The 14420-nt window shown below is 40.5% G+C and overlaps 2 long non-coding RNA genes across 2 annotated transcripts; both read right to left on the reverse strand.

The window, feature by feature from the left end:
* Positions 1 to 329: 329 nt before the first annotated feature.
* On the reverse strand, positions 330 to 3175 carry LOC130137098 (uncharacterized). The gene is made up of 2 exons (XR_008815750.1): positions 3117 to 3175; positions 330 to 615 (listed from the first exon to the last, which is right to left on the reverse strand). It is a non-coding gene; the product is annotated as an uncharacterized LOC130137098 (long non-coding RNA).
* A 143-nt stretch (positions 3176 to 3318) lies between these two features.
* LOC130137097 (uncharacterized) lies at positions 3319 to 4508 on the reverse strand. The gene is made up of 2 exons (XR_008815749.1): positions 4033 to 4508; positions 3319 to 3794 (listed from the first exon to the last, which is right to left on the reverse strand). It is a non-coding gene; the product is annotated as an uncharacterized LOC130137097 (long non-coding RNA).
* Between the last annotated feature and the right edge of the window lie 9912 nt (positions 4509 to 14420).

The raw sequence follows: 14420 nt of genomic DNA on the forward strand, positions 1-14420 counted from the left end.
AAGTTCCCACATGGATGCATTGCAGAGTTTTATTAAAGTTTCAAATAACAGCCTCTAAATTTGGTTCAGCCTTACCCTTAAAACTATTTTCATTGTGTCTCCTCCCACATCCATGACAGAAATCAAGGGAAATCAAGGGAAACTTGGTCGTAGAGTAAAACAACGTGTGCTTTTTTGCTATGCACCTAAAATGCCGATACGATTTCTAAAAGAAATATTTGTCACTATGAATGTCATTTTTTTTTAATTAACACCTTTTTGGAGCTCATCTTTAGGGGGGAAAGAAAGTGCAAATTCACAAAATACCATCTCTTTTCGTTTTGCAAAACCTGAAAATCCTCTTCCTATAAATTATGTTCCTGCAATCCTTATACCTGATTATGAACCAATTTTTTTTTAATAATGAACATTTGGATCCACCTATATTGACATCTCATCCTACTTGTGATAACAGGTGCGAACCTAGTACAAAACATACAGAACTTCCATCATATTCTCAAGTCTACATGAGAAGAAACAAAACTCAAAGAAATTCTCCTACTCCCTTAAGGTGCCAAGACTCCGAGCTAGGTCAGGACAAAAACTCCATACAGTCATCAACTCAATTTGTCCAACCTGATCTTAGTAAAAAAGATGAGTCCACTGTTGAACTTAACATACTATTCAAAAAGGAGTTAGTTCTTGTATCAAACATCCCGTGCCAAACACATAACCTTGTCTTATGTGGAGAATTCCAAAAATTGTGCAGGAAGTGATTTTTGATAAGATGAAACTCTGGAAAAAAAATGGAACGCGGGATATGGTGGATCCAAGGGAAAAGACAACAGTTGGACAAGTGGGTATTCACAACTAAGCATAGATATGACGGATCCCTAGAAAGCTTGGTTGGTTGCCAAATGTTTCACCTATGGGATCGATTACTCTGACCTTCACTCCTGTTGCAAAACTAAACACTGTAAGAGTCCTGTCACTTGCAGCCAATCTTGACTAGCCTCTACAGTTACTAGATGTGAAGAATGCATAGAATGGAGGAAAGACCACACTTGGTAGATATGACGGATCCCTTAAAAGGTATAAAGCTCGGTTGGTTGCCAAAGGTTTTTACCTAGACCTATGGGATCGACTACTTTGAGACCTTCGCTCTAGTTGCAAAACCAAAACTAAACACAAGAGTGCTCCTGTCACTTGCATCTTGATCGGCCTCTGCATCAACTAGATGTGAAGAATGCATTTCTGAATGGAGATTTGGACAAAGAAGTATACATGGATTTTCCCCTGGGGTTTGATAGAAGGTTTGGATCAAAGGTATGTAGATTGAAGAAGTCACTATATGGACTAAACCAGTCATTGATGGACTCATTTGAGAAGTTCACTCAGCCTGTGAAGAAACAAAGGTATGTTCAAGGACAAGCTGACCATGTTTGTAAAGCAATCCTGTGATGGGAATTTGTAATTTTGATAGTGTTTGTGGATGACATCATTCTCACTAGGAATGATATTATTGAGACGAACAAGTTGAAAGAATGTCTTGCTTTTGAGTTTGAGATCAAGGATTTCAGAATTGCATTTCCTTGGAATGGAGGAGCTCGGTCGAAAAAGGGTTCATGAAACTGATCTATTTGTCGTGTACTCGGCTAGATACCTTCTCTATGAGTATGGTAAGCCAATTTATGCACTCTCTATGTATCTTGGGACCGTGTACAGGAATCTAAAGATTATCTTAAAGAGCACACTTGGGAACTTGGTTACTTGGCAAAGTAAGAGTAAAAATGTGATGGCATGAAGCAGTGCAAAAGCGGAATATCGCATGTTATCTACGAGATGTTGTGGCTATAACGCGAGTACCAGAAGAACTTCGAGTACCAGTGAAAAATGCATATGATGTACATAATCCAGTGCAACATAACAGAACTAAGTAGATCGACAGATATCTAGGAGAAGATTGATGCGAGAGCTGAATACTTGAGGTGGTGGGTGTCGAAGAATTAGGAGAAAATATCCGGATAAGAAATTATTTTATTTTCGTTTTATTGTTAGGAAATTCGCTCCCATTTTCTAGCTGTCCTAGGCCATATTTTTATGTTGTCTGTAAATATGATAAGAAATAGAAAGTCCACAAAGAACACAGCTAAACTTTCTACCTGTAAAAGATAACGTCACTCCACAAAGATATGATAAACTGAAGAACTATATCACTAGTCCTAGAAGGTCTCTATGATCAATCATCAAAACCGATAAGTGCCTAGATCATTAGTCCTCGAATCAAGTGAATTCACCGAATAATGAAATTCAGAATGATGCTCATAACCTTCGGAAATTCCACAGCATTTGTGGATCGGATAAAAAGACTTGGTAAATAGAAAAATACCCATGCCTATGCGACAATTAAATATTCCTCGTCATTACAAGGCAGATATTCCAAGGTAAAAAAAGCAATTCAATTTAATCTGGCGAAAAGGAAATAGATCTGTCTATATGAAAATTTCCTTCTCATAGTGGGAGCACAAGGATCGTCCTTGATTTCTTTCCATGGCAAAAAAAGACCTAGAGATCATCTACATCATGCAAAGTACCCGCAATCATGATTCTTGCAGATATTGTGGCCAAGATGAAAATCATTTGTGAGGCAAATTCAGATCAGGTGAAGAATAAATAAGAGCATCCAGGAGGAGAGAGCTCCCTGAGAGAGTGATAACAGAGAAACAAACAAACTGAAAGTAGACATGGATTTGGTCTGCCATTAAATTAGTGAATATCTGCAATCAATATCCCATAGAACCATCTGATAAAAGATAAGGAAAAAACATAGTCAGATCCGGTCTCTAGTCCCATAAGGTCAAACTCCCAACAATGTGTGTCACCTAATGACCAAGTAAGCAACAACTAGACTCGGAAACACAATTAAAAAGCACCCATAGCTTTGGGCACACAAATCAATTATGGGTTTATCCAGTGAATTTTGCAGACAGAGATGAGAAACGAAACATGATTTCCAGCAAGAAGACTCCAACCTACAAGAGGAGAAGTACCCGTGGGCACACAAATAAATTGTATCCAGTGAATTTTGCAGACAAAGATGAGAAACGCAACATGATTTCCAGCAAGAAGATGCCAACCTACAAGAGGAGAAGTAGACATTCCGCGCATCTCCTTTAATCCTTGGAACTAAAGATATCCAGGGTTCTAATGCAGCTATAGACAATCCATATTAGAAGGATCCAAATGTCATCTCATGGCTCCAACTAAAAAAGAAGACGATTCAGCAACTCCATCAAACATGATCACAATAGATCGTAACCTCTGCTTTCACTCACTTGACAAACTTGAATTCTTTAATCACTGAATCCTATACCATCTTCACGTGACATACTTAGCTGAAGAGATCCCTCCAAACAGAACCAAGCACCTGTCACAACGGCTGAATAACTCCATACATTTCATGCGAGCAATTTTATTAATTAAAATAATCAGCGGGAAACTTGAACCTGAATAATGTTGATGAACCTCAAGACATTCATACAGATTCAATCAGGACCTAAACCAATTCTGTTCTCACAATAGACCACCCAGATGCTGCAAAATTCGTGCCTTCAAAGGCAATAATAAATCAAACGAGACAGTTTGATAATTTTAATTAGAAGAAAAATGAACACGAATCCCCTTGTATAGCGGTTGAGAAAAAGATCTATTTAGAACCATAAGTTAGGATATCTGGCAGTCAAATCATCTCCGACAAAGTTTCATGTCGCAAATGGGGATGTTATATATAAATAGATCCAACAGCTATGCTTGATCTGAAAAATAAGTTATGTATACGAATTAATATCGCCATCCAAATATTGCAATATCATACGAAATCAGAAGGAAAAGTAGAAACTTCCTGCTCGACTTTTCCACCTGAGCAAGTATGATGTTCGTCACCAATAAAATAGAATAGAAATGACGTAGAAGTTGGTCATCCTATCAAATATGATAAGAATCAAAAGGGTAAATGGGAAGGTTTTTCCCAGTTGCAGCAAATAGAAAGCTTACAAAAAGAAGACTGAACTCCATGCTCACCAAATGTGTGAAAACCTCGAAACCAAATTTTATCCCCTGCGGGAATATGGTCTGCTAATTCAATTTCACTCAACTAAAAAACACACAAAATATGACAAACAGAAAGAAAAGGGGAAGGATCAAGAGCGCGATTGAGGAACAGTATCTCCCCTGAAGAGTACTCGACAGAGGCTGTCAAGCAAAGAGCAACACAAGAGAGGCATTGCATGCACAATCAAAGATGCAGCGCCAGACTGAATGATGAGGACACGAGGGAGGGATTGTTTCTAGGAAGGACACCTGCTTTAGATTTTCAATAGCAATGATCTGAAGTGAGCATACGTTGCATGGAAAGAACCATGACAGTTCATACATCGACCAAACTTTGACCTCGGAAAGAAAGAGAATTGGTTTTCACATCAATCGGAAAATAACAAGACTAGAGACAAACTCCATTCGAACTAATAACTGTCTCAGTTGAGATGAGAGAATTTTGTGCATATTACTTGCTTGAATTAATTGAACTACAAGGCCAAGTCCCTTTATATAGGGAAAGAATGAACATTAATGAACAGTAAACCCTAAATTATATATTATATCTAACATCCCCCGCAAACTCAAGGTGAGTTGAAATAAGTCAATTGGAGTTTGGAGAGAAGACCTAGGAAGCGCCCAGGTGGATGTGTCTTGGTGAAGATATCGGCAGTCTGATGAGCTGATGAAGTAAAATTAAGTCGTAGAGTGCCACGAAGAACATGATAGCAGATGAAGTGACAATCTATCTCAATGTGTTTGGTGTATTCATGGAAAACATCATTATGTGCAATTTGGATAGCACTGCGATTGTCGCAATGAAGGACTGTCTCGCTATGATGACGGACTCTCATATCTTCCAGTAGCCATCGCAACCATAATAACTCCGATGTGGTATCAGCAAGAGCTCGATATTCAGCTTCTGTACTAGAACGAGCAACAATGGATTGTTTCTTGCTACGCTAGGAGATAAGTGAAGTGCCCAAGAAAAAACAGTAATCCGTAGTGGAGCAACGATCTTAAGGGTTACCACCCTAGTCAGCATTTAAATAGGCAGTCAACTCCAATGTCGAATGAGTAGAAAAGTGAAGGCTATGAAATAACGTACCCTTGATATAGCGAAGAATACGAAGAAATGCAACAAAGTGAGTTGTACAAGGCATTGTCATGTACTGGCTGACAATATGAACAGAATAAGCAGCATAAGCGATATCAGGGCGAGTATCAGTGAGATATATAAGACTGTCAACTAGCTGTCAATAGAGGGTAGGGTTTTAGAGAGGAGTCCCATCACCAGCATCAAATTTGGCATTGATCTCAAGAGGGGTCATAACAACCTTGGTGTCTGTGAGTCCTGCTCGAGAAAGAAGATGAGTGGCATATTTGGCTTGCAAAAGATAATAACCGGATGTGTCTGAGGTAACCTCCGAGCCTAAAAAATAACTAAGTTGTCCAAGATTCTTCATCTCGAACTGTTGACTAAGATAATGCTTGAGTTTTGAAATTTCGGGATCGTCATCTCCAGTAATAACCATATCATTGACATATAGGAGCAACAAAATAGACTCATGAGAAGTATATCAAACAAAAAGAGCGTTATCGTAGGGACTAGATTTAAAGCCAAGAGATGCCATGATGGAGCTAAACTTGGAATACCATGCACGAGAATATTGTTTCAATCCATATAATGCACGACATAATCGACACACTTGGTGGGAAGAATGAGTGTAGCCAAGAGGGGTACCATATAAACTTCCTCAGTGAGATCACCATTTAGGAATGCATTTTTTACATCCATATGAAACGTAGGCCAACGCTTAACAGCGACGACAGCAAGGAGACTACGTACAAAAGTAAAACGTGCAATAGGGGCAAAAGTCTCTTCATAGTCAATGCCATATTCCTGAGTGAAGCCTTTCGCAACGAGGCAAGCTTTATAGCGGTCCACAGTACCATTTGCTTTTGTCTTAATCTTATACACCCATTTACAATCGACAGTGGACTTACCAGGAGGTAGAGCAACTAAATCCCAAGTATGAGATTTGTCTAAAGCTTGTAACTCATCTGTCATTGCCTTCTGCCAAAAAGGGTTAGTACCAGCTTCTCTATATGTGCGAGGTTCATGAAGGGAAGCTATCGTAGAATAACAATGGTAATCTTAAAGCCGAACAAAAGGTTGACTTACTCTGGTGGGGCAACGATTAGAGGAGGAAGGAATGAACGGTGGTGGAGAATCCGCGAAAGGTGCAGACACGTCAAAAGTGGTCAAAGTGGGGTCACCGGAGAGCCCTACTTCTAGATGAGGGAAAGATATGTCTGGAATGGAAAAGTCAGATGTGGACGAATGTCACGCCCCGAGCCTCGAGCGCGCTAACATCCCACCAAGATCGTTATAAATGCGACGTCCCAGGATGCATCGCCGACCCAATCGAATTACTAACGATTAAACGCATGCAGAAGCGAACTAAAAACTCCCAATCACAACAGCAGGGATAGTCAGGAAAACACACCTCAATTTAAACAACATCATCAGCAATACATGGGGTTGATATATTACAAGTCCGCCACACGGACCTTCCCGATTACAACCAGAACAGGTAGGGGTTAACCTAGCTCCTCTATCTACGAGGATGACCTCAAAAGGTGTTTTCCCTCAAAAAGTCAGTTCCCAAGGAACGGTACGTGTACTCATATCGGATGACCTGAAAAGTGGTTAACACCAACGGATGAGATAAATCTCAGCTAGTTCACGACCTAAGCCTCGACTAGGAGGTCAACTCATCTCGGATGTACCTAACATATGCAACGATACATCGATGGCAGACAACTCAATATAGAACATACAGGTACTTCACAACACAATCACAAGCAGCCTTACCTTGCCTTGGCATATGCACATGCCCTATACGTTATAATTCACCGTATGCCATGATAATGCAATAAGCATATAATGCAATCAGAATACGCATCAACCTTCTCAAGCACAATGCCACCACAATCTTTCACGCGTATTCCAATTACTACAGCCACACTAGGGGCTACGGCACAACCCGCGATATTCGCCTCAGGTTGGTAGTCTTCCGGTATATCCGGGCATCGTCCCGCCCCATCGGGCACGGCATCGTCTCACCCAACCACAATGACGGCATATCCCATAAATGGGTTAATTCCGAATCCGATTCGCGAATGACTACGTCTCCCCTGCTACCAGCGACGGCTTCCAATTACCAAATTGGGGACACCCGTTAGGGCCACGGCCAAACCCTAGGTTGGCGGTCATCCGGTATACGGTTTTCCGATATAACCGAGCACGAAAGGAACCTTTAAGTGATCATGCACACATAGCAACACTCATGTTCCATCATTATAATTTTCAATAGCCGATGCAAATATGATCCGTGCTAACACGTTGAAATATCGCAACTTCCACACGTAAAAATGTACTAAAATATTCACACGTGATTATGCACATATCAATAAATTCCCAAACTTGGCATGCTTCTATATTCAAGTACCCACAACATATTTCTCACATAAAACTTAACAAATAAACCCGACACCTCAGGGTTTATTAATTAAATACCCGTAATTCTATATTTCGCCATAACCAAACAATTTAATTTGGCATACAAACCAATATATAAGGCAAATTCTAGCTTAGGCATCACAATTTAAGCCTAAAATAAACACAATTTAATTTCGGAATTTCCACAAAAATATTAATAAAATAATAATATTTTTAATTTCGAAAATTAATAAAATATTATTATTTAATTCCCGAAAATTAATATAATATTTCAATAGCTTAACAACTAATTCCTAATTAATTAACACTAAACATAATTAACTTAAACTAATCCCCTCTAATCAAGTTTAACCTACTAAGCAAGAGATTAGTGCGAAAACTCACTCGTTAGCGAATCCGACGACACGAGCGCGACGGCGGCGGCGAGGGCTACGCGTTGCATGGTCCGAAAACAACACGGAACGATGACACACGGCCGGAATAGGGCTGAACAGAGCCACAAAACCGGTTTGGCTTCGGTGAGGCGATCCGGCACGGCGAAGGAGCGGCTGCTGTGGTGGCTGGTTGGGGCTGCTTGGGGGCTGATCCGGGCATGTAATGGTGTCTGGTGGTGTCGGCTAGGTGGCTGGACAGCAGCGGAGCAGCGGCTGCAACGGCGGGGACGGACAACGGGCGACGAAGCTAGAAACTTGGCTGGAAAACAGCCCGCGACGGGGGCTGTTTCCGGCGAGAAATGGACCAGTCCGGCGGCTGGAAATGAAGAAGCCGAAGGGAGCAGAACAAGAAGCAGCAGCAGCGAAGCAGAAGCAACAGCAGCAGAGGAGCAGAAGCAGCAGCGGTGAAGAAGCAAAACCAACGAAGGAGAAGAAAAGAATAAGAAGAAAGAGAGGGGGAAATGATGGGGAGTTGGTGGGCTCGGTGGGGGAGTCAAACACGCAAAAAGGGGGGGGGGGGGGGGCGGGGCGCGACCGGCGGAAAAAGAGGGGAGGAGAGAGAGAAGTCAAATCGTAATAATCGCGATCCAACGGTCACGATTTGAATCCAAAAACGATCTAACGGTCCCCGAAAAATCTTAATTAATAATTTAGGATTTGGCCAAAGGGTATTAATAAAAACACACCGCGAGAGAGGTCTATCGGTCCAAATCCGCACCCGATCAAAAATTCACTTTCCACATATCCCGTGCAATATCGAGGTTGGCCACAATAATATCGACACCGTCCAATTAAATTCGTCCCGGAACTCCGAGAAATTTGACACCAAAGTTTGGACTCTAAATAACGGCCAAATTCGATCAAGTGCGATTCTAGCGAAATCTCAATTTTAAAAACAATAACCGGGAGTGATCAATTCCCGTTCGAGATTTTACTATAAGCACACTGACGAATTACACATTTTATAAATCCTAAAAATTGACCAAAATTCGGAATGTCACAACGAAAGTGTGGTATCTTCTAGAAATAAGTCCACGAAATGATTGGTAAAGAAAGGAACATGAGCATAGGGGTGGAAGGGATGAATAGAAGAGAACATCTTGTGTTTCCAAAAAGTGACATAACGGGACACATGAAGACGGTTGGAAGTGGGATCCCAATATCTATACCCTTTGTGCTCAATGCCATATCCAAGGAAGCAGCATATATGGGCACGGGGTTCTAATTTCGCGCGTTCATGTGGATGAAGGTGCACAAAACAGGCACTACCAAAGACGTAGAAGAGTGTAATTTGGAACACTACTATACAAACACTCATAAGGAGAGATGTGACCTATAATAGGTGATGGAGTACAATTTATAGTGTAAACAGCAGTGTGACAAGCTTGCCCCCAAAACCGTTCAAGACAAGAGGCGGAGATAAGCAGAGTACGTACAACATCTAAGATATGCCTATGCTTACATTCAGCTCTACCATTTTGTTGAGAGGTGCTAGGGCAAGAGTGATGAATGATAGTACCATTTTGAGAAAGAATTCGAAGAAATTCTGTATCTCTATATTCCATAGCATTATCAGTACGAAAAATCTTAACCATAGCAACAAAATCGCGATAAATATGAGAAAGTTCAGATCGATTTTTCATAAGATAAAGTCAGGTATACCGAGAATGGTCATCCCCAAAAATGACAAAATAGCGAAAGCCACCCATGGTGGGAGTGGGAGATGGTCCCCATATATCAGAGTGAATGAGATAGCATAAATCATCAGATTCTCACATAGTTTCGAAACACTTCGATCCCATCTATCCGACTCTAGTTTGGCCTTTTTAATACAACAAGGGAAGCTTGGGATCTTCTTGATTGTTGTTATTTTAGTTCAGATGTTACCCATCAGTATCGGTTGTTAAGGACTTTATATCGCATGCACCAGGAGCCAGGTCAGTCTATTAATAATTTTCTATGATCTATGCATGCTATTTGGGATCAGTTGACCTTGTGTGAACCATGCTTGGAAAAAGAGGGGAGGAGAGAGAGAAGTCAAATCGTAATAATCGCGATCCAACGGTCACGATTTGAATCCAAAAACGATCTAACGGTCCCCGAAAAATCTTAATTAATAATTTAGGATTTGGCCAAAGGGTATTAATAAAAACACACCGCGAGAGAGGTCTATCGGTCCAAATCCGCACCCGATCAAAAATTCACTTTCCACATATCCCGTGCAATATCGAGGTTGGCCACAATAATATCGACACCGTCCAATTAAATTCGTCCCGGAACTCCGAGAAATTCGACACCAAAGTTTGGACTCTAAATAACGGCCAAATTCGATCAAGTGCGATTCTAGCGAAATCTCAATTTTAAAAACAATAACCGGGAGTGATCAATTCCCGTTCGAGATTTTACTATAAGCACACTGACGAATTACACATTTTATAAATCCTAAAAATTGACCAAAATTCGGAATGTCACAACGAAAGTGTGGTATCTTCTAGAAATAAGTCCACGAAATGATTGGTAAAGAAAGGAACATGAGCATAGGGGTGGAAGGGATGAATAGAAGAGAACATCTTGTGTTTCCAAAAAGTGACATAACGGGACACATGAAGACGGTTGGAAGTGGGATCCCAATATCTATACCCTTTGTGCTCAATGCCATATCCAAGGAAGCAGCATATATGGGCACGGGGTTCTAATTTCGCGCGTTCATGTGGATGAAGGTGCACAAAACAGGCACTACCAAAGACGTAGAAGAGTGTAATTTGGAACACTACTATACAAACACTCATAAGGAGAGATGTGACCTATAATAGGTGATGGAGTACAATTTATAGTGTAAACAGCAGTGTGACAAGCTTGCCCCCAAAACCGTTCAAGACAAGAGGCGGAGATAAGCAGAGTACGTACAACATCTAAGATATGCCTATGCTTACATTCAGCTCTACCATTTTGTTGAGAGGTGCTAGGGCAAGAGTGATGAATGATAGTACCATTTTGAGAAAGAATTCGAAGAAATTCTGTATCTCTATATTCCATAGCATTATCAGTACGAAAAATCTTAACCATAGCAACAAAATCGCGATAAATATGAGAAAGTTCAGATCGATTTTTCATAAGATAAAGTCAGGTATACCGAGAATGGTCATCCCCAAAAATGACAAAATAGCGAAAGCCACCCATGGTGGGAGTGGGAGATGGTCCCCATATATCAGAGTGAATGAGATAGCATAAATCATCAGATTCTCACATAGTTTCGAAACACTTCGATCCCATCTATCCGACTCTAGTTTGGCCTTTTTAATACAACAAGGGAAGCTTGGGATCTTCTTGATTGTTGTTATTTTAGTTCAGATGTTACCCATCAGTATCGGTTGTTAAGGACTTTATATCGCATGCACCAGGAGCCAGGTCAGTCTATTAATAATTTTCTATGATCTATGCATGCTATTTGGGATCAGTTGACCTTGTGTGAACCATGCTTGGAAAAAGAGGGGAGGAGAGAGAGAAGTCAAATCGTAATAATCGCGATCCAACGGTCACGATTTGAATCCAAAAACGATCTAACGGTCCCCGAAAAATCTTAATTAATAATTTAGGATTTGGCCAAAGGGTATTAATAAAAACACACCGCGAGAGAGGTCTATCGGTCCAAATCCGCACCCGATCAAAAATTCACTTTCCACATATCCCGTGCAATATCGAGGTTGGCCACAATAATATCGACACCGTCCAATTAAATTCGTCCCGGAACTCCGAGAAATTCGACACCAAAGTTTGGACTCTAAATAACGGCCAAATTCGATCAAGTGCGATTCTAGCGAAATCTCAATTTTAAAAACAATAACCGGGAGTGATCAATTCCCGTTCGAGATTTTACTATAAGCACACTGACGAATTACACATTTTATAAATCCTAAAAATTGACCAAAATTCGGAATGTCACAACGAAAGTGTGGTATCTTCTAGAAATAAGTCCACGAAATGATTGGTAAAGAAAGGAACATGAGCATAGGGGTGGAAGGGATGAATAGAAGAGAACATCTTGTGTTTCCAAAAAGTGACATAACGGGACACATGAAGACGGTTGGAAGTGGGATCCCAATATCTATACCCTTTGTGCTCAATGCCATATCCAAGGAAGCAAGATATATGGGCACGGGGTTCTAATTTCGCGTTCATGTGGATGAAGGTGCACAAAACAGCACTACCAAAGACGTAGAAGAGTGTAATTTGGAACACTACTATACAAACACTCATAAGGAGAGATGTGACCTATAATAGGTGATGGAGTACAATTTATAGTGTAAACAGCAGTGTGACAAGCTTGCCCCCAAAACCGTTCAAGACAAGAGGCGGAGATAAGCAGAGTACGTACAACATCTAAGATATGCCTATGCTTACATTCAGCTCTACCATTTTGTTGAGAGGTGCTAGGGCAAGAGTGATGAATGATAGTACCATTTTGAGAAAGAATTCGAAGAAATTCTGTATCTCTATATTCCATAGCATTATCAGTACGAAAAATCTTAACCATAGCAACAAAATCGCGATAAATATGAGAAAGTTCAGATCGATTTTTCATAAGATAAAGTCAGGTATACCGAGAATGGTCATCCCCAAAAATGACAAAATAGCGAAAGCCACCCATGGTGGGAGTGGGAGATGGTCCCCATATATCAGAGTGAATGAGATAGCATAAATCATCAGATTCTCACATAGTTTCGAAACACTTCGATCCCATCTATCCGACTCTAGTTTGGCCTTTTTAATACAACAAGGGAAGCTTGGGATCTTCTTGATTGTTGTTATTTTAGTTCAGATGTTACCCATCAGTATCGGTTGTTAAGGACTTTATATCGCATGCACCAGGAGCCAGGTCAGTCTATTAATAATTTTCTATGATCTATGCATGCTATTTGGGATCAGTTGACCTTGTGTGAACCATGCTTGGAAAAAGAGGGGAGGAGAGAGAGAAGTCAAATCGTAATAATCGCGATCCAACGGTCACGATTTGAATCCAAAAACGATCTAACGGTCCCCGAAAAATCTTAATTAATAATTTAGGATTTGGCCAAAGGGTATTAATAAAAACACACCGCGAGAGAGGTCTATCGGTCCAAATCCGCACCCGATCAAAAATTCACTTTCCACATATCCCGTGCAATATCGAGGTTGGCCACAATAATATCGACACCGTCCAATTAAATTCGTCCCGGAACTCCGAGAAATTCGACACCAAAGTTTGGACTCTAAATAACGGCCAAATTCGATCAAGTGCGATTCTAGCGAAATCTCAATTTTAAAAACAATAAGGAGTGATCAATTCCCGTTCGAGATTTTACTATAAGCTGACACCGACGAATTACACATTTTATAAATCCTAAAAATTGACCAAAATTCGGAATGTCACAACGAAAGTGTGGTATCTTCTAGAAATAAGTCCACGAAATGATTGGTAAAGAAAGGAACATGAGCATAGGGGTGGAAGGGATGAATAGAAGAGAACATCTTGTGTTTCCAAAAAGTGACATAACGGGACACATGAAGACGGTTGGAAGTGGGATCCCAATATCTATACCCTTTGTGCTCAATGCCATATCCAAGGAAGCAGCATATATGGGCACGGGGTTCTAATTTCAGCGTTCATGTGGATGAAGGTGCACAAAACAGCACTACCAAAGACGTAGAAGAGTGTAATTTGGAACACTACTATACAAACACTCATAAGGAGAGATGTGACCTATAATAGGTGATGGAGTACAATTTATAGTGTAAACAGCAGTGTGACAAGCTTGCCCCCAAAACCGTTCAAGACAAGAGGCGGAGATAAGCAGAGTACGTACAACATCTAAGATATGCCTATGCTTACATTCAGCTCTACCATTTTGTTGAGAGGTGCTAGGGCAAGAGTGATGAATGATAGTACCATTTTGAGAAAGAATTCGAAGAAATTCTGTATCTCTATATTCCATAGCATTATCAGTACGAAAAATCTTAACCATAGCAACAAAATCGCGATAAATATGAGAAAGTTCAGATCGATTTTTCATAAGATAAAGTCAGGTATACCGAGAATGGTCATCCCCAAAAATGACAAAATAGCGAAAGCCACCCATGGTGGGAGTGGGAGATGGTCCCCATATATCAGAGTGAATGAGATAGCATAAATCATCAGATTCTCACATAGTTTCGAAACACTTCGATCCCATCTATCCGACTCTAGTTTGGCCTTTTTAATACAACAAGGGAAGCTTGGGATCTTCTTGATTGTTGTTATTTTAGTTCAGATGTTACCCATCAGTATCGGTTGTTAAGGACTTTATATCGCATGCACCAGGAGCCAGGTCAGTCTATTAATAATTTTCTATGATCTATGCATGCTATTTGGG

Source organism: Syzygium oleosum, unplaced genomic scaffold, assembly GCF_021117445.2.
Source record: "Syzygium oleosum isolate NSW1041296 unplaced genomic scaffold, Sole_v2.1 Sole_v2.60, whole genome shotgun sequence".
In the NCBI taxonomy this organism is placed as follows: domain Eukaryota; kingdom Viridiplantae; phylum Streptophyta; class Magnoliopsida; order Myrtales; family Myrtaceae; genus Syzygium; species Syzygium oleosum.